Source organism: Mesoplodon mirus, assembly GCF_964341445.2.
Source record: "Mesoplodon mirus genome assembly, chromosome: 9".
Taxonomy (NCBI): domain Eukaryota; kingdom Metazoa; phylum Chordata; class Mammalia; order Artiodactyla; family Ziphiidae; genus Mesoplodon; species Mesoplodon mirus.
The window spans coordinates 46,659,441-46,687,095 of NC_138985.1; the positions used below are offsets into that span (position 1 = coordinate 46,659,441).

The 27,655-nt window shown below is 38.3% G+C and overlaps 1 long non-coding RNA gene across 1 annotated transcript; it reads left to right on the forward strand.

The window, feature by feature from the left end:
- Nucleotides 1-593: 593 nt before the first annotated feature.
- On the forward strand, nucleotides 594-26,065 carry LOC309810851. The gene is made up of 9 exons (XR_014295065.1): nucleotides 594-661; nucleotides 4,213-4,375; nucleotides 5,148-5,223; nucleotides 10,502-10,564; nucleotides 13,682-13,761; nucleotides 16,598-16,769; nucleotides 21,873-22,029; nucleotides 24,905-24,944; nucleotides 25,752-26,065. It is a non-coding gene; the product is annotated as an uncharacterized lncRNA (long non-coding RNA).
- Nucleotides 26,066-27,655: the final 1,590 nt, after the last annotated feature.

Consider the following 27,655-nt stretch of genomic DNA (forward strand, 5'->3'; position numbering starts at 1 on the left):
GAGATTAAAATGATGCATCTACAAGCCAAGGAATGCCAAGGATTGCCTGAAATCTCCAGAAGCTAAGAGAGAGACATGGAACAGATTCTCCCTCGGAGACTCCAGAAGGCTTGCCAAGGCTTTTGGACTTGATTTTGGACCTTTGGCTTTCAGAACTATGAGAGAATAAATTTCTGTTGTTCCAAGCCACCCAACTTGTGATCATTTGTTATGGCAGCCCTAGGAAACTAATATATCCAGCAGATCCAATCTTCAAATTCCTGTCTGAAGATAAGCACCAACTGCGACTGCCATCCCTTATTCAGTCTCTTCCTTCCTCGGTGAGTAAAATTAACTTCATTACAATTTATGTTCAGACTTTTATTTTCAAACTATTGTTTGTATTTATTCATACTATTTATTTATATAAACTTGTTTTCATTGTTCACTTGATATATATATATTCTAGTCTATAGAATTTTTTTGAGTATTTTGGATTGGAATAATAATACCTCATAATTTCCCTTTAAATTAATGGATTTTGCTTTCAATTTATGATCTTTCACTTTAGGGCAAGGTTTTAGGAACAAAATTAAAATCATTAAATGAGACATAGCGCTTACTATAATTCCGATGGTCACAACCTGAGTAAAGAAAAAAAGGTGTTTCTAGCAAGAATAAGGTAAGTGGGTGTGTTGGTTTCCTGGGGAGATAATAATGTATTCTTGGAAGCACTTCTAGTTATTCATGTAATTTAAAAAATACACCTATCAAGGGAGAAAAAGCATGTGAATTTGTCAGGGACAGAAGAGAAGAGCGAAGCAGGAAATGAGGAAGAAGGGAGTTATGGAAAAGAAGCAGTTGGGAGGAGTACAGTGAGAATTGAGGAGAGTTTGTTTTTACCGTCATTGCTCTCTGACAACTTACTTTAGTTTTCAGCTCTGTTTATCAGATTGTTGTGCAATTTATCATATTAATTTTTTATACTTTCATATTTAATTGATAATTTATTGTTTAAAAATAATTCCTAATCCCCTCACATCCTTTAAGCGTTCAAATATCACTTTGTCAGACAGTATACTGACTAAGATTCTGTGACCTGACACCCCTCCCCAATCCCTGTATTTTGGAGCTCCCTTACCGTGTTCCACTTGTTCATCTTTTCATTGCACTTATCACCTTCTGGGAAGAATTGTAATTTACTTGTTATTTTTGTTTCAGTCTGATTTTGCCACTCCCTCCCCTTCCGACCCCCCCCCCAGAATAGAAGCTCCTTGAACTCATGTAACTTAGTCACTGATGGATCCCATGAACCTAAGGCTGTGTCTTGCATATAATAGGTGCTCAGTGGTTATTTCATTTCTTAATGAATAAGTGTATTTTCTTTAAAATTAATAACATGACTGTGCCGTGGCACTTACGAGACTGTGTTTTACTCATTCACCTTATATATATCTATGATAGTTGCATACTGGGCTGGGTGTTTGGTGGCTTGTGTGTTCTCATTTTATCACTTGACATGGAAGTATGTGTGTTTAAAGATGAGTTGTTGCTTGAGCTGATGCCTGCCTCCTGAAATGTCTCTATAATGTAGCTTAGTAAGATGTTAACAAATCCCAGTGAAACACATCTGCTCTACTGTTGTCTCCAGCTCCTGGTCTCTTCAAACTTTTAAAACTGTCACAGATTACTGGAAACACAACTGCATTTGAAATTATGTCAATAAAACAGTAGTTGCAGATGCTCCATTAAGGGTTTAAAAACTAAATTGTCAGCCAAAGAAAATGGCTTGTAAATGTCTGGCCATCACTCCAGTCCTGCAGAAGTAAGTTTTCTGACAATGAGGGAAGTGGGGCTCCCTGCTCACTGACACATAAATGACTAAACTGGAGAGATTTCTTAGGGTGTCTGCTAACCAGTGGTGTGCATATGTAACTGGATGCTGGTATTGCAGTGAAGTTGTAGTGAAAATCCAGGAGGTGATGAAAGACAATCTATGGTAATAGAACTGGAGGAACTTGGGGGATTGGATCAACCAGGTACAGTCTTGCTGCTCCCTCTTTTTCATTTGTATAAGCATTTTTTCTACAATCTAGAAAGTGCAGTGCAGTGCTTTCCAATTTAATTGATGGCCCGGTCTGGCATAAGTGATTCCACATGGTGGTTGACAAATGACTCTTGGGTTAGCCCCCCACCCCTCTTATTTAAGAAATAGACAAATTAGCAGAATTTTCTCTTTTTTCTATAGAACTATCACTTGCACATCTATTTATCTATCTTAGATGAAATTTTAAATATTTTATAAACTGATGAGACCTCTTGTTCTTGGTTTCGGGGGAAAGTGGAATATCATAAATAAAATTGTCTTACATTCTCAGTCATCGGGTTGATGGATGGTTAAAGGAAAAACAGCATCCTGGGTTTTTCAGAGGCATTGCTATGCTTAGATCAAATTATATGGTGACTTGTAGTGTAACCATACTAATATCTCTTTACACAAGAAAAATTTCTTCTAAATAACAATATCAATTTGGGATTGCTCAAGGGATTTAGTAGAAAGTCTTAGAACATGGCAGTGGTAATAGATACTCAGAAGGTCAAAAATTCTCAGCTAGAGAATGGTTCAATATGCTCATTTATCACTTTCCACTTTTGCTCATATAAAACAAAGACATACAACTAGGTGTAAGTTCAACTACTGTACCAGCACAATCAGGCTTTAAAAAAAGTAAAGCAGATCCCAATTTACTACTGTCAGTTCACAGAATTCACTCTGATATAATCTTCATGTTGTAGATATTTCTGATTGTGTTGTTCCCAAAACTCATGGGCAGAAATAAACTGAATGGCAAAGATGTGACTCTTCCACATATATAACACATGTCATCTAAAAATTGTAATGCACATATAATTACCTAGTTAATAATTTTCTAGAAAAATACTGATGAAAATAATCTGAATTTACCAAGAATCAGACAAAGACAATTGAGAGAAAAACAAAGTGAAAGCTTTCTTTAATCTATTGGTTAGGCTAGACTGGAGAGATGGCTTTTACAACATTCTTGGGAAAATTCACAATTTAGGATTCATAAGCTGTGATCCTCAGATGAGGACAGTGGATACTCATGCACATTACTGAAGCCAAGTGGTAGGATGATACACTGCACCCAAGTTGTTTCCATGAGTGAATAGGCTCTAGCCTTTCTGGCTTGTTTTCTCAGTGCTGGAGAAGACATCACACATTCTTTGGAAGTAGAGTCCAAACCAGAACTCCACTAGATCTCCTGTCCTGCCTCTGTGTGGTCTGGGTGACCCACTTTAGCTTGAAGGAGCTCTGGGAAATTCGATATGTCTACATCCAGTTTAAGGGCTACTCCTGGGTGGTCCTTAGCAGTTAATAGGGTTTGATTCTGGGGCCATTATATGAGATTCAGAGGAGCCCAAGAATCTGGGCCTGGACAAGATCCAGTCTGTTAAGAATGGCGATTACTCCTGAGCATTTCAATATATAAGCTGGAAGGACTAGAGCAGTTCTGGGAGAATGTACAGATAACACCAAACACACCTCACCAACTCTGCAGCCATCTTGGCTACCATCTTCCAAGGTCCAACTCAAGGCACCACGTTTTCAGATTGAGCAATAACTAGGCATTAAGACAGGTGTTCAGAACTTTCCAGGAATGGCGTTATGACTAGAAAGACCCAAAGGCATTTGCTTTAACCTACTTAGATTCAGTGATTTCTCTAAATGATATCAATTCTTAATTATATACACATTAATAAAAGAACTGAGATGTGGCAAATCTAAAACTCATTTATATTTTACTATAAAAAATAGTGGGTAGTGGAAAGAGCATGTGCTTTGGAGACAGCCAGTCCTGAGTTCGAATTCTCACTCCCCATTTACTGGCAGAGAGACTGGCTGAGAGACTTGGGGCATTATCCCAAGAGGTAATACGTGCAGAAAATATCAAGGATTATTCAAAAAATGTTCAGATATGTTTGTATGTGTCAATCTTGTAAGAAAAGTAACAATGTTTCAACTGTAAAAACCTACTTGCAAACTGCCTCTGTTTTATCTGTCTCCATAGCAATCATTAGCATCTAACATAATGTATATTTTACATATTTACCTCACTTGCTCCCTGTCTCCCATTCCCAATTTCCCCCCGAAAGTAAGATTTCATGGTTGCAGGAATTTACTGTCTGATTTGCTCACCATTGCATCCTCAGGAACTGCAGTAGAAACTGGTACATAGTGTCGGGTGGAGTTTCCTGATGGTGGCAGGAGTGGCCAAGGCCTGATGGGTCCTCTCTGCAGTGGTTGGAAGTCAGTCCTCCAGGCCCACTTGGAGCCTCCTCTGCTGCCTTGCCCAGATTGGTAGGCACCAGTTAAGTGAGTTAATCGTTTTTCTGCTTAAAATTGCTTAAGTTTGTTCATTTTTCTGAGACTGAACCGTTGTTATAATTTAGTAAAGGAATTATTTAGAAATAGCTGCTCTGTGAATCCACACTATAAAGGCAGAAGGTGGGGATTATTTTGTTCTTCACTTCAGATCTAAAGAGAGGGCTTTAAGAGAACATTGAGAATCTAGTTCAGTCCATGGCAGACTGGGGGAGACACCGGAGCCTAGTGTCTGACTTTGGCTGTTAAGTATAAAGGTCACAAATGAGTGACTAGCCAGCAGCTGGTAGATAAGCCAAGGAGGGGAGGAAGCAGGGACTAACTCTTGTGCTTAGAAGTTCTCAAAGTAAAGACACCTGAGCCATCCGACCCACACCATATACGGGCCGTGCGTGAGAAAGAACCTGCATGAGATCATCTCAGTCTCTGCAGGCTCCTCTCTGAAGGAGAGGATGTGATCTCAAGGGAGAGATACTGAAGAGGCCCAGATCCTGAAGGATTCTCGATGAATACAAAAGGAGTAATCAACCAACCTCTTCCCTAGAGATGGAGGTTGCTGAAGAACCTAAGAAATACTCTCAGAGTCAGCTTTATGTCTGTAGGCCTCAGGGGTTACCACGCCAGCTCATAACAATGCCGGTCAAACAAGAAATTTCTTGTTCTCTTTGCTTCCTTCTACTCCTGATCGCTGCCAACAAACAGTTGCCCTCACCTGCTTACTAAATACAGTTTGTGCCCCATCTCTCCTCTCTTCCCCCGATAGGCCCTCAACAGGGGACTGAGTTTTGATCACTGAATGGGAGTAGACCTTCTGATTGAGCTATATTTGAAGACTCAAGGTAACAATAGAATTTATTATTATTCACAGTGACAAATGTTTTATAATAGCATACAATTATAGCTATTCAGACTTCAGAGATCACATTTTCTTCAACTACTGAACTATACTGAAAGTCAAGTGAGATTTGAAGAGCAAGAAAAAGAAGCCTGATTAAGGGATTAGAAAGGGGCAAAATATGCAAGAATGGGAATGAGATATGAGACATAACTAGAGGTGTGATTAAAATAGTAATAAAATAATAAAGTATGTCTGCAGACAATTCTATGACGACAAATCTGAAAACCTTAGACATAGGTGACATAGATGCTTTTCTAACGTAATTTAAATTTCTAAAATTATCCCAAGAGAAGGCAAAAAAAAAGTCAATAATCAAAAAGTGATTGAGAAGGTTAAAAATCTGCCATTAATGAAAGCCACTAAGGCCACAGATTTTCCCAGCTGGATTGTATCAAGTCTTTATAAAAAAATAGATAATTCCTATGTTACTTAAGCTACTACTCCCCTGGAAAAAATTCTTAATATAAAACCTTATGAAGTTATCATAAAAAACAAAAATGCAGCTCAAACTCCTATGTAAATACACAAAGATCTTTGTAAAAAAAAGAGATAGTTGTAATATCCAGAAACCTATCAGTATAATGACATACATCAATCTATTAAAAAAATCATATGGTAATATCAATACATTCTAAAAAAATTATATGAATTAATCAAAACTACAATGAGGTTTCACTTCACACCAGTCAGAATGGCCATCATCAGAAAATCTACAAACAACAAATGCTGGAGAGGGTGTGGAGAAAAGGGAACCTCCTGCACTGTTGGTGGGAATGTAAATTGATACAGCCACTATGGAGAACAGTATGGAGGTTCCTTAAAAAACTAAAAATAGAACTACCATATGACCCAGCAATCCCACTACTGGGCATATACCCAGAGAAAACCATAATTCAAAAAGAGTCATGTACCACAGTGTTCACTGCAGCACTATTTACAATAGCCAGGACATGGAAGCAACCTAAGTGTCCATTGACAGATGAATGGATAAAGAAGATGTGGTACACAGATACAATGGAAAATTACTCAGCCATAAAAAGAAATGAAATTGAGTAATTTGTACTGAGGTGGATGGACCTAGAGACTGTCATACAGAGTGAAGTAAATGAGAAAGAGAAAAACAAATACCATATGCTAACACATATATATGGAATATAAAAAAAAAAAAGGTTCTAAAGAACCTAGGGGCAGGAGAGGAATAAAGACGTAGACGTAGAGAATGGACTTGAGGACACGGGGAGGGGGAAGGGTAAGCTGGGATGAAGGGAGAGAGTGGCACTGACATATGTACACTACCAAATATCAAATAGATAGCTAGTGGGAAGCAGCTGCAGAGCACAGGGAGGTCAGCTCGGTGCTTTGTGACCACCTAGAGGGGTGGGATAGGGAGGGTGGGAGAGAGACGCAAGAGGGAGGGGATATGGGGATATATGTATACGCATAGCTGATTCACTTTGTTATACAGCAGCAACTAACACAACAATGTAAAGCAATTATACTCCAATAAAGATTTTTTTTTAATTTTATGAATTAATAAGAATAAAATATGACAAAATAATCAACCTCAAATTAAACTAATTGTCATTAAGTTAGAAAATTCTCATTGCAATTAATATGAAAAATGAGATGTAAATTTCTACTGCTGCCATTGCTTTGGAATGGTAAGTTAAAAAAAATTTAGTAAAAACATTAGAAAATAGAAGTTTTTTTTTCCTAATGACAGTATTATATGTGTAGAAACCCCAAGATTCTAATTAAAATCAGAATCAATGAAAAATAATGGATAAGAGAATTTAAGATAAAAACAAGATAAATATGTTAAAACCAAGAGCTTTTGTCTATATTGTCTATAAGCAAATGGCAATGAAAATGGAAAGACATCTGTTTATAGTAAACAGCGTAATATTCTCACAGATAACTTTTAAAAAGAAAACACAGGACCTATGTTAAAAAAAATCTGTGAATCTTACTCATAGAATATTAAAGGACATAAAACAATCTTTGAACTATGAAAAAACATAGTGTGATTTTGGATGGGAAGAATTAACACACTAAAAATGTCAATTCTTCAAAATTCTCCTATAAATTTGAGGCACTAATAAATAGAACTTCATCAAGGCTGATTTTAGAATTGGATACAATGATATAAAAGTTCGCTTGGAAGAATATATGTCTAAAGCAGCCAAGAAAAGTTTGATTATAGGAGAATCAGAAGCTGCGAAATATGCTTCACACATTATTCATCAGACTATAAAGTCACTACAGTCAAATCAATATGGTATTAGCCATATGGATCCATAAAAAATAGAGAATCTAGAAAATAAATGTCTGCATATGAAAATTTCATATATGGGAATGTTAGTATTTCTATTCTGTGGGAAAAGAATGACTTATTTATTAAGTGGGGATGACAGTTAGCTATCCAGAAGGAAACTAAGCTGGGTCCACTCTCACTATATGTGCTGTTCAGTGCTGTAGCCACTAGCCACAAGTGTTATTTACATTTTAATGGAACTTAAATTAAATTGAAAAATTATGTTTCTCAGCTGCTTTAGTCATGTTTTAAAGTGTGGCTAGTGTTTACTTTATTGGGCAGTGTAGATTATAGAAGGTTTCCATCTTTGCAAAATGTTTTGTTGGACAGCACTGATTTCTCTCTCTCCGTATAATATTTACATGTATATATTGTTTATAAATATTCACATAAACATAAAAATACAAATATATGTGCATTTAATTGTTCCCTATTGATTTAAAATTTAAAAATAAAACAGAAGAAAATCACCAAGGGTATCTATACAATATAAGCGTTAAGGGGAAACTTCGTAACATTACCAGAAACCCAGGAAAAATAAAGAGATATAGTTGACATAAAAATTATAACTTTTGTATACACATTGATATCAGTATCAGTTAAGGTTCTTGGTTGAAAACAACATACATTTTAACTGTATGTTCAGAAAAGCAATTTGGAAGGGAAAATGCCCAAACTATAGTGAGGGGCTGCTTTTGAGAAGATAGCACTGCTGTCTCTGTAGGACATCAATACCACAGTCACTGTCTTTCCTTGATCATTTCCACCTTAGAGTTATGTGCAGGTGAATCTGATAGGAAGGGGCTGGGGCATGTTCTAGTACCCTAGCTGCAAGGGAACCTGGGAAAGCAAGTTTCTACTTTCTGGTTTAGGAGACAGAACTCATAAGTGGAAAATCATCCACATACAGAAAAAGTGTTCAGTAGATCCTGGAACAGCCACAAACGTGACAAATGTCCACTACACTAACATAAATAAAGTCAGCAGACAAACGATAGAATTGGGAGAACATAAAAGGTTGCAACCCAGATGATGATGAGCGTTTAATGTCTATAATACAGAAAGAATCCTTACAAATTGTAAAGAAAAAGACAAACCACTCAATAGAAAAATACATCAAGGATATGAATAGGGAATTCACAAAAGAGTAAACTCAAATTTCCTGTCCTTAAAATAACAAGGAAGTATCACTTTACCATCACCAACTGACAAAATTATAAAATTTCAATAAACCTACTGCTGGTGGGTATGAAGGAAATTACATATTCTTTGCTACTGGAATTATAAATTATTCTCATCTTTTTAGAAAACAATTTAGCAGTGCCTCTAAAATTTTAAATAACCATAGCCTTAGAAGCAACCCCATTCTTCAGAAGTAAAAGCACCACTGTATAAAAATATACATACAAGGGGGCCTCCCTGGTGGCGCAGTGGTTGAGAGTCCGCCTGCCGATGCAGGGGATACGGGTTCGTGCCCCGGTCTGGGAGGATCCCATATGCCGCGGAGCGGCTGGTCCCGTGAGCCATGGCCGCTGGGCCTGCGCGTCCGGAGCCTGTGCTCCGCAACGGGAGAGGCCACAACAGTGAGAGGCCCGCATACAGCAAAAAGAAAAAAAAAAAAAAAAAAAAAAAAAAAAAATATACATACAAGGATGTTTATTGTACTTTTTCGTAGAGGCAAAAGTCTGAAAGAGTGAATGGCCTTCAACTGAGAAAAAATTATGATACATTTACACTATGGGCTATTAAAAAGCAATTACAAACAGTGAGTAAGACCTGTGTCATTTGTCTTGGAGTGATTATGACAGTGAGTTGTTGAGTGAGAAAAGCAAGATGCAGAGAAACAACTAGAACAACACACAACACACACTATAAAAAGTGGCAGAGTTTTTACAAGAATCATAATGGGGGAGGGTGAATTGATGAAGGTGAAGAAAGGGAACGGAGAAGAAGTAGGCAAACCAAGAAAACAAGCCTTGTAAATTAAAAACATAACCAAAAATCTCATTTATGTAAAACTACCTACCTGAGTTATGTATACCTGCTTCAAGAGAAACCATAAAATAGTGTAGTCTTGGTCTATAGACTTTAGAAATGTCTAACATATATTCTTAGGTGAAAAATTATTTCACAGAGTAATATGTAGAGAATGAGTCCATTAAAAAAAAAAAGGTGTGTGTTTGTATTTGTACTGAAAAGATGATACACATCCATTTATTAATTCTGGTTTCCTCAGAAAGTGTAGAATTGGCAAGCAAAGGATGGTTTTACTTATTATACTAGCCCTAATTAATTTCAAAATTTAAAACACATTAAAAAACAAAAATTAAAAATATGTTAACATTCTAGAATGTGTTGTAAAGGGAATAAACTCTATTATGATTCAGAGAGTAATTAGAGACCATTTACTGAGAGAGGGAGCCTTTGGGATAGCCTCTCTGAGGAAAGTGTCTGAGTTGAGACCTGAAGAATAACAATAAGCTTTATTGTGGAGAGCTGGACAAAGAATATTCTAAGCTGAATCCACAGGCCTGACAGTTCATTTGAAGGGCAGAAAGGAAGCCAGGGCACCAGCTGTGTTGGGGGCACATGGATAGGTGGTGTGGATTAAGGTCAGGGAGGCAGAGACTTATAGACCACTGCTAATAAAAGTTTGAGTTGAACCACTTCTAGTCAGCAAACAGGAAAAGTACTTAAATTTTAAAACCTTTATAGCAGCTTGACATTGCTGAGATTCCGGCCCTTGATCACCAGACTCACCTCAGTTCAGGTGAGTTTGAACTTGGATGGTGCAGCTCATGTTGCAGATTGCTTCCAGTCATATGCAGTAGGACCGCATGTCAATCCATGGTGCAATAGAGAAAAAACAAAAGCATAAACTAAAACAAACTTATCCTCTCCACAGGTTGATAGAGAAGCACTGTTATAAGACCTGGAGAGATGTTTGGCTGCTATTCTCAAAGAGGTGGTAAGCCATTGAAATGTTTTAAAAAGAAATGACTCTTTATATATATATTGTACAAAAGAATTTTCTAGCTTAAAACTAGAATTGTACCAGCTTTCATCATGCAGAGTGGTTTGGAAAGGATCAAGAGTTAAACCAGGGAGTAGTTAGGAGACTATTGTGGTGGTGCAAGTAGGAGATGGTGGTGGAGTGGACCAGGTGGTGGTAACTGGACTGGAGGATAGAAAAGGAAGAGTCATGAGGAGCCATGGATGATTTCTAGTTTCCTTCCCTTCCCTTTTCTCTCCTTTTTTTTTTTTTTTTTGACATAAGAACTGGTACATTATTATTATTATTATTATTATTATTATTATTTTTTTTTTGCGGTACGCGGGCCTCTCACTGCTGTGTCCTCTCCCGTTGCAGAGCGCAGGCTTCGGACGCACAGGCTCACTGGCCATGGCTCACGGGCCCAGCCACTCTGTGGCATGTGGGATCCTCCCGGACTGGGGCACGAACCCGTGTCCCCTGCATCAGCAGGCGGACTCTCAACCACTGCGCCACCAGGGAAGCCCAGAACTGGTACATTATTATGATATCTATGGAGATGGGGCTAATGGGAGAAGAAAAAATTGAAGGCACAAATCAAGATTTCTGGCTTGGACAAATTTGAGTTTGAAATGTATATTACACACCAAAATGGAAATAAAGCTCATCAGAGAGGTGTGGACTAGAGGCATAATTTTGGAGTTATTAGCACATAGGTAAAATGTGAACAATCATCCTAGTTTGCCCAGGACTCTCCCTGTTTTAGGACTGAAAGTTCTAAGACCTGGGAATCCTCTTATTCCTTGGCAAACGGGTCGTTTTTCACCTTATGTAGATGGTATTTACACCATGGAATTGGATAAGAGCAACCAAGGAAATCACACACCAGGATTGAGTCAGGCAAATATTAAGAGGAAAGAGAATCTTAGAAGAGCTCACCAGTGAGGAGGTAGGTAAAGGCAAGACAGAAAAGTGTCAAATATCTGGAAACCAAAGGAAGAGAGAATGTCAACCATAGAATGCTGGTGAAGGTCAAGTAAGAAGAGGACAGAACAGCAGATTTGGCAAGATGATGGTCATAAGGGACTGTAACCAAAGAATAGATTCTTGGGAGTGATGGGAAAAAACCTACAATGTCATAAGTTGAATAATGAATGGCAGGAAATAGGATTAATAAGTACTAAAAAAAAATCCTAGCAACCTTGCAATGAAGGGGAGCAGAGACATGGGCAGTAGTTTGAAAAGACTGAAGAGAGTATAAAAATGCTGTTTATGATTCTATTTGCGGAAATGAAACTACTATGTGAGTGCAGTAGGATTGCCTGGCAGTGTTAAATAGCTGTATGAAAATTTTAGCATAAATTTAAAGTGGTTGTATTCTTCCTAGTTGTTTATCTACAGTTACATTTAGCTTCTCAGATGCTGGCGTGAAAAAAAATTTTTAAATGGTTTCAGCCAATATTTGGGATTTTTCAGGGGGACATGCTAGAGAAAAAAGGAGGCAAGCAAGGTAAAATAATTAAAAGGGAATTATTTCAGTTAAGAAACATAGACTAAAAGCCAGGTTAAAGGGGGAAGAGGAAACATAATTAAGTTGGAAGAGAGTGAAATGTGAAGTCAATGGGTTAGATGTTTCACTGAAGTCGAGGAATTCTTGCAAAATGAGTACTTGGGAATGCAAGCCGAAAGAACAGCAGTTGGCAGCCAGGGGAGGGAGTGACTGATTTTAAGTTTTCAGGGATGGTGAGTTACTGCTGATGCAACCAGCATCACTGGTAGAGCGGGTGGAGGAACAGGTAATTGAAGGTGAGGAAGGGAAGGATCTGACAGGCAGGGTAAATGGTTCATCCATATGCATCCTGAAGTTACCAAGAATGATGGCATGAGTTGAGATGGAGAAGAGAATGAGTCAAGAGGGACTAACTGGATCCAGATATGAGAATAAGAAGGAGATGTAGTGGGTGGTTTAGTCTGATGGTGCAAGCTTCAAATGGGAGGGAGTGATACATAGCCAACCCCTTACCTTCTGGTCCTGTGGTATATGGGGTATAATAGAAAAAAAAAAAAAAAAAAAAAAAAAAAACCTGTGCGTCAGACAAGGAAAATGGTATCACCAGGACTTAAGGTAAGAAGTTAAAGATAATGCTCAGAGAAGAGATTGAATTGATAAGGAAATCTCAGGATAGTATATTGTTAGGATTGGCTACATAATTTTCAGGGCCCAGTGCAAAATGGACATGCAGGACATCATGTTCAAGAATCATTATGAATTTCGGGACTTCCCTGGTGGCGCAGTGGTTAAGAATCCGCCTGCCGGGCCTCCCTGGTGGCGCAGTGGTTGAGAGTCCGCCTGCCGATGCAGGGGATACGGGTTCGTGCCCCGGTCTGGGAGGATCCCATATGCCGCGGAGCGGCTGGGCCCGTGAGCCATGGCCGCTGGGCCTGCGCATCCGGAGCCTGTGCTCCGCAACGGGGGAGGCCACAACAGTGAGAGGCCCGCATACCGCAAAAAAAAAAAAAAGAATCCGCCTGCCAATGCAGGGGACGTGGGTTCGAGCCCCGGTCCGGGAAGATCCCACATGCCACGGAGCAACTAAGCCCATGCACCACAACTACTGAGCCTGCGCCCTAGAGCCCATGAGCCACAACTACTGAGCCTGCCTGCCTAGAGACCGTGCTCCACAACAAGAGAAGTCACCGCAATGAGAAGCCCGTGCACCACAATGAAGAGCCACCCCCACTCGCTGCAACTAGAGAAAGCCCGCGCGTAGCAACGAAGAGCCAACGCAGCCAAAAATAAATAAATGAATTTACAAAAAAAAAAAAAAAAGAAAAGAATCGTTATGTATTTCAAGATGGCAACAAAACATTATGTCAAATGTGGGCCCTTCTAAGTGTGGGGTCCTGCGTGACTGCACAGGTAGCATGCCCGTGAAGCTGGCCCTACCTCTTCTGGGCCTAGGAAAAAGGTTTGGAAGGGAGGGCAGCATTTGGTCAGATCAAGGGATATACTGTATTTCTTTGTTTGAGGCTGCTATGTGCTAACCATTGTTTAAATGCTTAACCAATATTATCATTTAACCCTTCTAACAGGTGAGGTAGGTGGTATCTCCCCCTTTGGCAGATGAGGAACCTAATGCACTGGAAATTTAAATGATTTGCCCAAAGTCACAGTAAGTTGCAGCCTGATTTTATTTGATTTGATTTGATTAAATTTTTTTTACTGTTAAAATTGAGATATAATTCACATACCATAAAATGTATACATAAAGTTTACAATTCAGTGGTTTTTAGTATATTCACAAAGTCGTGCAACTATCAACACTATCTAGTACCAGAATATTTCCATCATACCAAAAAGAAACCCCATACTCATTAAGCAGTAACTCCCCATATCCCTTGGCAACCGTTAATCTATTTTCGAACTCTATGGATTTGCGTATTCTGGACAATTAATATAAACAGGGTCATACAATATAAAACCTTTTGTGTCTGGCTTCTTTCACTTAGTATAATTTTTTAAATAAATTTATTTATTTTATTTAGTTTTGGCTGCGCTGGGTCTTCGTTGCTGCATGCGCGGGCTTTCTCTAGTTGCGTGAGCGGGGGCTACTCTTCGTTGTAGTGCGCGGGCTTCTCATTGTAGTGGCTTCTGTTGTTGCAGAGCGCGGGCTCTAGGCGTTCGGGCTTCAGTAGCTGTGGCTCGCGAGCTCTAGAGTGCATGCAGCCTGATTTTAGATCTGCGTTCCTAACTACCAGGCTGTGTTGCTTCTCAGCAGTCCTAGAGTTAATAGATGACTTGGAAGACTCAGATTTAGGGCTGACCAAAGTAAACAGCAGTGTGAGATGCGACAGAATTAGTCCTCATTATGTCCCCAGAAGAATAAGAAAAATCGGCTGCAAAGTAGTTTTTTTTTTTAATTTCAGTTTTATTGAGGTACAGTTGACATATAAAATTGTAAAGTGTATTTAAAGTGTACATTGTGACGATACGATATACATATACACTGTGAAAGGATTCCCTCCATCTACTTAACACATCCATTACCTCATATATTTACCTTTTTTTGTTTGTTTTTCTTTTGGTGAAAACATTAAAGTTCCACTCCTTTAGCAAATTTCAATTAAACAATGTAGTGTTATCAACTGTAGTCACCATATTTTACATTAGATCCTCATACTTCATATATCCAAAGAAAATAAAAACAGGATATCAGAGAGATATCTGCATCCCCAAGCTTATTGCAGCATTATTCACAATAGCCAAGATATGGAAACAATCTAAATGTCAGTCAATGGATGAATGGATAAAGAAGATGTGGTGTGTGTGTGTGTGTGTGTGTATATATATATATATATATATATATATATATATAATGAAATATTATTCAGCCATGAGGAAGAAGGAAATCATGCTATTTTTGACAAAATGGATGGACCTTTTGGTATTATGCTAAGTGAAATAGCCACACAGAGAAGGACAAATACTGCAAGATATCACATATATGGGGACGTTTAAAAAAGAAATAAAAACACATACAGAGAGAGTTGAAAAGGGGTAGCCAAGGGCTGAAGTGTAGGGGAAATGGGAAGAGGTTGGTAAAAGGGTATAAACTTTTGGCTATAAGGTAAATAAAGTCTGAGGATCTAATGTAAAACATGGTGACTGTAGTTAACACTGTAGGGTATAGTTTTGAATACTTAACATAAAAGCAACCTGAATCAACTCTCATGTGTTACTTTCTAAAGAGGAAAGATACTTCATTTTTTAGGAAGTTTCTGGGCATGGATTTTTGCCAAGTTGGTATAGGTAGTGGATGAAGTAGAAGCCTCCGGTCATGAGATGACTTATTTCACATAGCTAATCATAGAAAACCACAATTCCAACAAAGTGTTACAATCAGAAATCATTTGAGTAAATTATTTGATGAAAGTTTAAGAAAAGTAATTGGGTAAATAAAATCATTATGATGGTGATACCACAAAAGGAAAAAGAGTCCTCATATATGGATGAATTTTTACACATTGAAAAACTACCTATGTCCCTTGGAAAAATTTGTGATCTAATTTCTTAGCACTCCGTTTTGCTTTGGCTATATACATAAGAACTCAATGATCTCACCATGTACTACTTGGTCTGTATGACAAATTGGTTATCTTATTTATGACTGAATCTCAGTTTATTCTTTGTCTCCAGATACTTTCACACTGCTATGTGTATGAGGGATTGGGGGAAGAAAAGATGCAATTAATTTCAGTCGAACTGATTATTTACCAATGCTTGTAAAAAAAAAAAGACACAGCTGGTTGCATGATTTATTGGCCTATGTAGTCTTTGTGCTTATTGAAATATGAATTGATTAATGTTCTCTGTCTAAACTTTGCTTTTGTTTTAATGGACTAGTAATAAATAGGAGTTTGGGTCAGTTTGATGTAATCCAAAGTAGAAAACAAAGAACAACTAATGAGTAGCTCTCCTAATTTTTTTAAGGCATTCCCTGGAGTATAGTATTTCCTTTCTAGCTATGCATTCTAGATGACTGTATCTGTTAGCACAGTTGTGTATGTGACACTTGTAATGGCACAGCTAGATTAAAAATGGAGGAAATACATTCAGCCTCTTTCTATTTTTTAGCATTACTGAAAAAAGGCATCTTCAATTAATTATACTTCTTTTTTTTTTTTTTTTTGCGGTACGCGGGCCTCTCACTGCTGCGGCCTCTCCCGTTGCGGACCACAGGCTCCGGACACGCAGGCCCAGCGGCCATGGCTCACGGGCCCAGCCGCTCCGCGGCATGTGGGATCTTCCTGGACCGGGGCACGAACCCGTTTCCCCTGCATCGGCAGGCGGACTCTCAACCACTGCGCCACCAGGGAGGCCCTATACTTCTTAGTTAACAGTTATTTTGTAGATAACACACTTTCAAATAATTAAAATATAATAAAATAGACAGTAGTGCTACTGTATAACTGTATCTTTCTATTATTTTGATATCCACTTTCTGGCAGTAGGACTAGTGTCCTTATGAGAAGAGGAGGAGATTATAGGGATACACGTGCACCGAGGAAAGGCCATGTGAGAACACAGCAAGAAGGCAGCCATCTGTAAGCCAAGCAGAGAGGCCTCAGGATAAATCAACCCTGCCACCCTCTTGATCTTGGACTTGCAGCCTGCAGAACTGTGAGAATATATTTATGCTATTTAAGTCACCTGTATGTGGCATTCTGTTATGGCAGCCCTAGCAAATTAATATAGTTGGAAACTGTTCTATATTTTTTAAGTTAGTGCTAAAAATAACTCACATCTGTTTTTAGAACTACTAGCATACATGATTTTAAGTGAATGTCAATTGGAGACTAAAAAAATTCAGTTTGGATGAAATTAGACACATTTTCATTTCTCTGAGTTTAACATGTTATTTATATTAGAGCAGTAAAGATTTTCACCTTTACAAATAACTTAATTATAAAACATTTAGAAAACATAGGACAAAGGAAAAACATAATTTCTTATCCTACTGATATATTTTGATGTATCAACAAAGCCAGTAATAAAAAGTGGAGAAATTAACTCTACACACGTTTATTTAAACTAGAGATTTAAAATTTAGTATATGAATATTGTCATTAAATATACTTCATAGGTACATACACAAACTTTTTGAAAGCTATGTCATCAAATTCTACTGCATCAATTTAGCATAATTAATGTAACCAAGCTGTTGTTGGATAATTAGAATTTCAAATATTCTCAATTATAAATATGACAAATATGATAAATTCTCTATGACAGATACTTTCAAAAATTAACATATATACATATTTTCAGCTGTCTCTCTTCTTCTAAAGCATTCTCTTCTACCTTCCAAAGAGGAGGGATACTTTGTTTTGGCAATTTCAGGCGTGGGGTTTTGCTGTGTTGATCCAGGAAACGGAGGAATTAGAGCAATGTGTAAGTCTAAGAGGCTATGTTAATTAATGTGAGGAAGACACATGCAAGAAAAGAAAAATGTTGAGTTGAAAAGATGGAGAAAAGAGGTGAGAGAGAAGAAATGGTCAGTGCTCAATTGTAGAAAAAAGTTTTGGAGAGTTTTAATAGAGAATCAGAGACATTGGGAGCAGCCACCAAACTGTAATGAGGATTTTAGGGAAGATAAACGGGAGACGATTTTTGGAAGTTCTGTGTAGTATGACTAAGATACTCATTCAAAAGTCCTTTTGAGAAATATGAAAATTTTCATTTTTTAAGTATTTTTGAATATTGGATGATGTTTTCTTTAAAATTTAAAAAACACTGATTAAAAACTACCACTTCATTTGTAATACATAAACAACAGGGATTATATATATATGTGTGTGTGTGTGTGTGTATTTGCAGCTTAATTCTTGAATACACCCATAATTTATAAATAACATGCTTGATAAAAACAGTGTGCAGGGCCTCCCTGGTGGCGCAGTGGTTGAGAGTCCGCCTGCCGATGCAGGGGATACGGGTTCGTGCCCCGGTCTGGTAGGATCCCATATGCCGCGGAGCGGCTGGGCCCGTGAGCCATGGCCGCTAAGCCTGTGCGTCCGGAGCCTGTGCTCCGCAACGGGAGAGGCCACAACAGTGAGAGGCCCGCGTACTGCAAAAAAAAAAAAAAAAAAAAAAAAAAAAAAAAAAACAGTGTGCAAAATTTAAAGGTTTTAATCTATATTTTCAAACTGCTATATAAGAAATTCTTTTTATCCACTGACAGTATTTAAAAGTGCTTGTTTTCTTACCATTTCTTCAACTTTGCCAATTGATAGGTAAACAATGATGTCAAATTATTTCATTTTTATTAAATGCGTGTGGATATTTTCTCATATTACCTCTCTGTCTCTCTCTCATATTATTACCTTTCTCTCTCTCTCTTTCTCTCTCTCTCATATAAATGGCTGGCCTACAAATTTTCTAATTAAAAATTGAATAATATCTCATGAAATGTATAGTTTCCAATATTTATTTTATAAGATTTATAGCACAGTATTTTCACTTTAAATGAAATGCAAAGCTTATATGTTTGTGTTTTTTTTTTTGCAGTACGTGGGCCTCTCACTGTTGTGGCCTCTCCCATTGTGGAGCACAGGCTCCGGACGCACAGGCTCAGCAGCCATGGCTCACGGGCCTAGCCGCTCTGTGGCATGTGGGATCTTCCCGGACCAGGGCATGAACCCGTGTCCCCTGCATCGGCAGGCGGACTCTCAACCACTGCGCCCCCAGGGAAGCCCAAAGCTTATATGTTACATAAAGAAATCTAGTTTCAGGTAACAGTGAGATGTAATGTTTTCTAAAATTACAAAATTTTGTAGTTAGAGCTCATAGGAAATACTGTTCTTAGTTATCATTCTCAGAATATGGATTATTTCTCTCAGTTAAAAGGGTTGAATTTCAGATTCAATCTTATTAAGTGTAATTTTTTTTTTTTTTTTTTTTTTTGCGGTACGCAGCCCTCTCACTGTGGCCTCTCCCATCGCGGAGCACAGGCTCAGTGGCCATGGCTCACGGGCCCAGCTGCCCCGCGGCATGTGGGATCCTCCCGGACAGTGGCATGAACCCGTGTACCCTGCATCGGCAGGCAAACTCTCAACCACTGCACCACCAGGGAAGCCCTTAAGTGTAATCTTTTTAAAAAAAATCTTTAAGAATCTGTCAGAAAACATCTATCTAGCTTTCAGAAAAAATTGATGAGTAAAACACTCATTTATATTTTTACTTTTTATCTCCTTTGTAGTTTCAGATATTTTATTCCCTACCTCCTATTTAAGCCTTAAGGCTTCCACCTATGCTCTTGATCCCATTCCCTTTTCTGTTTCTTATTTCAAGTAGTAACATCTACCACGCAATCACTCAAGGCAAAACTTGCAAATCACATTTGACACCAGCTTTTCCTCTACATTTTCCAAGTGAAATCGTATCAATTTTATTTCCTGAATATATTCAATATGTTTATTTTTCTTGTTCATGGCAAATAGTGCTTAGCAGAGGCCCTTATTAGCTCATTATGATATTCTTTTTCATAAAAATTTTTAATGCATCTTCCTCATGTAATGAATTCTAAACTCTGTAATCTGGTATATAAAGCCCTCTCTTCCAATCTCTTCTATCTCTCCAACTCTTGCATTTTGTATTGAGTTATTTGCTGTTCCCTACAATTCAACATATTGTATGTCTCTGTTCTTTTCAAAAACTGTTTGTTTCCTTGGAAGTAAGAGTCTGTGTCATTCCTTTTTCTTTGATTTCCTAAATTTTGCTTTTCTTGTAAGAGTTAGTTTACCTGCCTCCTGAGAGCCTATCTGGTATGGACCAGGTGCTCATCCTTGTATTTTTGTGATACGTTTCCTTCTTTTTTTTTTTTTTTTTTTTTTTTTTTTTTTGCAGTACGCGGGCCTCTCACCGTTGTGGCCTCTCTTGCTGCGGAGCACAGGCTCCGGATGCTCAGGCTTAGCGGCCATGGCTCACGGGCCTAGCCGCTCTGCGGCATGTGGGATCTTCCCGGACCGGGGCATGAACCCGTGTCCCCTGCATTGGCAGGCGGATTCTCAACCACTGCGCCACCAGGGAAGCCCCCCTTCTTCTTTTAATCTATCTGTATCATGATTAAGCTCTTCGCTCCTCTTCTACTTCTCTGATGATTAGAAGTAACTTTATGTATGAGACTGTCTTATTTTCCTTTGTGCTCACAATATCTCGCCTAATAGCATATATACATACATGCTATTAGGATGGATACACACACAGTCTCTCAATACGTAATTTTTGGACTAAACTGAATGTCACATCTTCATTTCTCCTCTATTATGAGAAATATAAGAAGTGAGCTGCTCTATTTTTTTAAAAAAAACTTTAAACAAGTTCAGAAAATGTTTACTATTGTACTTTCTTATTACATTAGAGGAGGGGAAATCGCTAATCCTTGGCCCCAGGTTTATATATTTAGTGTAAAGGGATATATCTTATAGGTTTTCTTGGTCAGGAAGAAGCTCACATTCAAATCCAGAAAGTTCTTTTTATTTTGTTAACTTTAGAGAAAACCTCTATTTTATGAACCATGACCTGCCTTCAAATAACAGCACAGAATTAACCAATAGAGAGGAGATACAAGAAGAAAAAGCTAAAATATGTAGAAATAGGGATCCAAAAGGGAGATAGACCAAAGTAGGCTTGGAATTCACTGGTCTAGATCAAATCTTTAATAAGCTTACAGGCTTCATGTAGCAGAGTGGCAGTCACCTATGGATTCCACACAGCCCTTCCAGTGCTTTATCTTATGGATGGAGGGGACCCTCTGTAAAATATCATGAAGTGCAGCAACATAATTTTGATTATGAGAATCTAAACTAATTAAGTTTGCCTTGACCATTCTATATGAAGAGCTCTCCTATACATAATTTTTCACATCTTACATAGATATATAGACATACACACACAATTATGTTTTTAAATTATTTGTCATAATCTTGTTTTCCCTGACTTAAATTCTTTAAAGCTAGAATGTATAAATTATATTTTTTAACTTCATGCACATAATACATTAGTTGTGCTCCAGATGTCTACCTGATAATTTTTAGTTTCAAAATTAAAAAAATCTTTTTTTCTCAATGAACATTACTAAGAAGTCAATAACTCATCCGTGCATAGGTAATATACACGAGTTCTCTCCTAGCTCACCAAGTTGGGGAAATACCTAAAACTAACTAATGGCACTGTTTCCTCTCATAAATTTGTATAATTTATGGCAGCAGAGGACTGGAGAATTAATGGAAGGGTTAAAAAAAAAAGCATCTTCCCTCTCTTACATTTGAGAGATTATATGCCTCTGAACCCTAGATTCCTTGCATGCCAGGACTGTGACTTATTAATATTTTAGCCTCAGTGCCTGGCACATAGTGAGTGCTTAAGACATGTCTGAATGAGTTAATGGAGGAGAAAAATCTAGGTCCCTGACTGTTAAGCCACATCTCAACAATTTAGTGAATGAACAGAATATGTGTGGGGTAGGAATTCAATCAATCAACACAGGCATGTACAAACCAAATTTCAGATTAGTTAGAACCAGAATCAACTCTCCCTTTGTGGGTTTAAATTTAGTTAGATCTAAGGGAGTCTCAGATCACATCTGTTACTTGATTTTGGATCTTGACAAAATGTGACAAAGGAGTGGCATTCAATGATACAATCGAGAAATGGATCTCTTCATTCTATTTTTGGGGTGTAGGTCATTTATCTCCTTGTCTTCTTCCTGTTTTTAAACGTTTGCAGGTAGCGAGGTGAAGCAGAATCAGCACAATCTCTCAGTGTCATAACCGGACATGGGGTTGACCATTGTAACACCAACCATAATCACCTACAGGGCACTTTCAGGGCCCTCTGTGCGATGAACTGGACCTGGCAGCATTGGCTGTTGCACATGATTGGGGTAAGACACACTTGCACATATGCAACCACTGTGCTAGGCCTCCAGGCTGGAAGAAACTGAAACAAGGGTTTGGTGTCTTAAGCTGAGGCACATTGTGAATAAATACCCAATACTGACGTTAGTATTATGCCACAGTCAGGAATCTGTCTGAATAATTGAACATGACATTCATTCTCTAACTGCTGAGGCTGAGTGAAGGAAGGTGGAAAAGTATATTTTTGCTTAACTGGGCCTATCACTCTGAAATTTAGCCCCAGTCATCTGTCGCACTGAGAGGGGAATGCTGGAATGTTACAAAGCATATTCCCCCCAAATAGAGGAAATGTAGTTCAGAAGCCAGAGAATTCGACTAGTCCCCTCATTTGTTTTTCAAGTTTTGCTCAAATTGGCTCGCAAATTTATCTACCATGCGTTGCACATGGATATTTTTGTCACCGAATGTTTTACAACAGCTGTGATCCTGATGGGGATTTAGTTAACCAAAGGCCCCTCTGCATGCAAGCGGTCACCAGGCATCTAATGGGCTGAGGGCTGAAATGACAATAAAGTGAGCAGAACCATGCAGCTGTGGACCAAATGTAGGGTAATAACTAGCAGTTGGCCATTATGGGGTTAACTGCTGGTGTTCTGGTAAGTGTAAAAAAATGTGGAGGTCCTGCTCAAAAACACAGCCCAAATTCGAATAGTTCCATTGGGTTAGAGTTAAAAATGCTTCTGCTTCCTTTTCAACTGGTGATTATTTTTAGGACACCAATCTTGTTGGAGTGTCTAACACATATATTATAATTATAATTTTTTGATAATTATGTTGTAGTTTTCCAACATGCTTTTAATCTAAATAAGGGATCTTTGCAGAATATCAGCTTCTTAGTCTCTGGGGTTTCAGCCACTAGTGCCTGTGCCTTTATAATTTCCAGACTTGTTGCATTTACTCTGGGAAGAATTTTTACCTACATTTGTTGAGTTAAAGAGCCATCCACTCTGTTGTTTTAAACAAATGAAATTGTATCACTGCAATGTCAGTCCAAACATGTGTAATTAACATGGAAAATATGTCTGAGCCATATTGGTCAAGATAGATGACTTCCTTGCATGACTTATAAACAGTTAGAGGCATAAAGCCAGGATGTCAGAACCAAGTTGTATACTGCAAAGGTTTATCTGGGAGGACTTTCAAATTACAAAGGAAAAAAGAAAGACAAAATCAGCCTGCCATGCTTTCTTAGCAAGGAGAGCAGCTTTCTGCTATCTGTATAAAAATAAGCCTTCTGTCCTCCTTTCGACATGTGTTACTCACACTGCAAAGGTCAAAACGGACATCTCATTCTTCTGGAAATGTTCATCAAACAATATAATGGTACATGTCAGGGCTTTCAGATCATTCTGGCTGGAAACGGGCCTCTAATCTCCTTTTAAATTTTATCAGTGACTGTGCACAGAATTCTCTTTGGAATTCTTTGATCAGTGGCCTAGGCTCTGAAAGAAAGAGAACTCTATCCCCTATGTGCTTTTCTGAGTCCTCTGAAAGCTACCAGCTTTGACGTTTTTCGAGGGTTGTTTTCCTAGGTAATGATCCAGTAATACTATTACTTACAGGTAGTAGAGGTGTAGCTACCTTACCTGCAGATGCTCTTCCGTTCCTTTGCTGGATAAAATGAACTCATTCGGAGTACACCTGAAGAATCTTTTTTTTTTTCCTCAAGTATAATCCAATCCTGTTTTTATGTTATCAGTGGCATCAATTAGAAATTAAGTGTGCCAAGAACCTCTCAGAAAATCCCACTTGTGACTGAATCACATCCAAGGAAGTACAGTTACCAAGGCATAAGTTAACTTAGGATAAGAAAAATCCAGTTTGACTATAGCCCTATACAGCAACACCTCCCTTTCCAGAAGGTGTAATGAATTGTCAGTGTACAGTTTTGTAGACTTATATGGGAAATTCTTCCTCTGAGAAAGGTCCCTTGGTTTCATTCTGGTGGTGCTATATCAGCAAGGTTCTTGACCACTTGGTTCGTGAAAGCTTGCTGTTCATGAACTAAACTCATGTATATTCTAATAGTAAAGGCCTTAGGATGTATAATTCCTTCTTTAATTATCAAGCAGCTTGAGCTCTGAATGGTGTTTTCATATATGAGGGAGGGAGCGTGAAAGCAAGAGAGAAAGTGAGGGAGAAAAAGAGGGAGAGAGAGGTCTAGGAATATTTTGCTCTACTGTTTCAAAAGGGAAAATTGTCTAAATTGTTCTATCTTGAGGTTACCTGAAGAAGGGTGCTCATAAAATAAGACTGCTTCCTGCTGCAGACGTCAGTTTTACTGTGGATTGCAGGAAAGTTTTACATGGATTTTTGATGTCTGTCAAGGAAAGGGAAGTTAATGTTCTGCCGGGCAGGGAAGGTAAACATAAAACACATGGGCTCCTCGGAAACTGAACAAAACGTGGAAGCCCTCACTCATCCTTGGGAATGTGGTAAAGCTATGAAAGCAGAACCATCATCACTCCATCTTTATTGGCATTAGTCCCATGTCAGCATTCTAGAAAACCTTCTCTACCCCTCCTTCCATTCCACACCTCTGATAACATCTGCTGAGACTGGCAGGATAAAGTTGAATAACTCTTGGAAAAGGGATGCATTCCTTTCCGTCTTCACCCTGCTGGGTACCTCAGTATATCGAGGATGGATGCCTTTATTCTAGGCCCCATCCCTCAATTACAGGAGCTTTGCAGTACTCTTATCTGGATGGATTGAAGACCTAATAGAAGAGTGGGAAAAGCATTAGGCATCCTCAGAAAAGGAAAGCAAAGAACTTATCAAAACAGGATATAGGGTGCTACCTTGAAGCCCAAAACTCAATTTTATTCTTTTAGTTTTTAGTACACAGACTGATGCCATGAAAACAACTGCCAACAAATCAGTAAGTATAATCCAAGGGATTTATTCTTTTTTTAAAAAAAGTTGAAGATGTACGGTAGTAAATTACTGTAAGATATAGTCTCAGCCAAAGCTAACCTGGAGGGGGTTTTATATAAGTGTGTTGTATACACATGGGCATATGGTCACATATACATGTATCAAGGAATGGATCGGTCATCCTGAATATATTCAATCTCTTGTGAAATACTGGGCACTGGAAGTTGGAAGCTGCGGAAAACACAGCATATGCTATAAGCATTTCACCTATTAAAGTATCTGACACTTGGCAGGTGCATTCAAGAATGACAACTCTTGGCAAGTTCATCTTAGCCTTGCACACGAATAATAAAGAGAAAGGAATATTTTCAGTCTGGCAGAAATAAGCAACAGGTGCTAAAGGCCTTGTGCTGTAGTTTAACAGGAGGGAGTATATTGAACAGTGTGAAATAAGCAGACATAATTATAACATATTGTAATGAAAATGATGGCTCCTAATTAATTCTGGTCTAGACTTGTTCAAAGACCCTGGGGCCAGCACACCTTAGGGGAAGGATTATACCCTTTAATAATAACAGAATGCATAAAATATTTAATAGTGTACCCTTCGTAGAGTAAAAAAGTCCCTTGGAGATTCTAAAATCTAAGGGCTATTTTTTCTGACGTGGAGCTTTAGTGGTAATCCCATATGTTCAGGGCTGTGGAACCTCCAGTATGTCCTTATCTAGAATCTATTTGTCTGCTCTTTAGCGTAAGGAGCTTAATCCAGTATTTTATTCTCATCTCTCATTCATTCTGGTTCTTGAAACAGATTATTTATTGCATCAAGGCTGCTATTCACCACACATGTAAGATCTCTAATGTCAAGAGCAGTTATTCTTGAGTGACTCCTGTTCTAGATGCTGTCAATGAAGATGGTATAGCCCAACGTTCATACACCATTGTATCCCTACTGTATCTTTTTTTTTTTTTTTTAATTTATTTTATTTTATTTTTTTGCTTTATAACAAATTTAATCAGTTATACATATACATATGTTTCCATATCCCCTCCCTTTTGCGTCTCCCTCCCACCCTCCCTATCCCACCCCTCCAGGCGGTCACAAAGTACCGAGCTGATCTCCCTGTGCTATGCGGCTGCTTCCCACTAGCTATCTACCTCACGTTTGGTAGTGTATATATGTCCATGCCGCTCTTTCACTTTGTCACAGCTTACCCTTCCCCCTCCCCATATCCTCAAGTCCATTCTCTAGTAGGTCTGTGTCTTTATTCCTGTCTTACCCCTATGTTCTTCATGACATTTTTTTTTTCTTAAATTCCATATATATGTGTTAGCATACAGTATTTGTCTTTCTCTTTCTGACTTACTTCACTCTGTATGACAGACTCTAGGTCTATCCACCTCATTACAAATAGCTCAATTTCATTTCTTTTTATGGCTGAGTAATATTCCATTGTATATATGTGCCACATCTTCTTTATCCATTCATCCGATGATGGACACTTAGGTTGTTTCCATCTCCGGGCTATTGTAAATAGGGCTGCTATGAACATTTTGGTACATGTCTCTTTTTGAATTATGGTTTTCTCAGGGTATATGCCCAGTAGTGGGATTGCTGGGTCATATGGTAGTTCTATTTGTAGTTTTTTAAGGAACCTCCATACCGTTCTCCATAGCGGCTGTACCAATTCACATTCCCACCAGCAGTGCAAGAGTGTTCCCTTTTTTCCACACCCTCTCCAGCATTTATTGTTTCTAGATTTTTTGATGATGGCCATTCTGACTGGTGTGAGATGATATCTCATTGTAGTTTTGATTTGCATTTCTCTAATGAGTAAAGATGTTGAGCATCCTTTCATGTGTTTGTTGGCAGTCTGTATATCTTCTGTGGAGAAATGTCTATTTAGGTCTTCTGCCCATTTTTGGATTGGGTTCTTTGTTTTTTTGTTATTGAGCCACATGAGCTGCTTGTAAATTTTGGAGATTAATCCTTTGTCAGTTGCTTCATTTGCAAATATTTTCTCCCATTCTGAGGGTTGTCTTTTGGTCTTGTTTATGGTTTCCTTTGCTGTGCAAAAGCTTTTAAGTTTCATTAGGTCCCATGTGTTTATTTTTGTCTTTATTTCCATTTCTCTAGGAGGTGGGTCAAAAAGGATCTTGCTGTGATTTATGTCATAGAGTGTTCTGCCTATGTTTTCCTCTAAGAGTTTGATAGTGTCTGGCCTTACATTTAGGTCTTTAATCCATTTTGAGCTTATTTTTGTGTATGGTGTTAGGGAGTGATCTAATCTCATACTTTTACATGTCCCTATCCAGTTTTCCCAGCACCACTTATTGAAGAGACTGTCCTTTCTCCACTGTACATTCCTGCCTCCTTTATCAAAGATAAGGTGACCATATGTCCGTGGGTTTAACTCTGGGCTTTCTATCCTGTTCCATTGATCTATCTTTCTGTTTTTGTGCCAGTACCATACTGTCTTGATTACTGTAGCTTTGTAGTATAGTCTGAAGTCAGGGAGCCTGATTCCTCCAGCTCCATTTTTCGTTCTCAAGATTGCTTTGGCTATTCGGGGTCTTTTGTGTTTCCATACAAATTGTGAAATTTTTTGTTCTAGTTCTGTGAAAAATGCCAGTGGTAGTTTGATAGGGATTGCATTGAACCTGTAGATTGCTTTGGGTAGTAGAGTCATTTTCACAATGTTGATTCTTCCAATC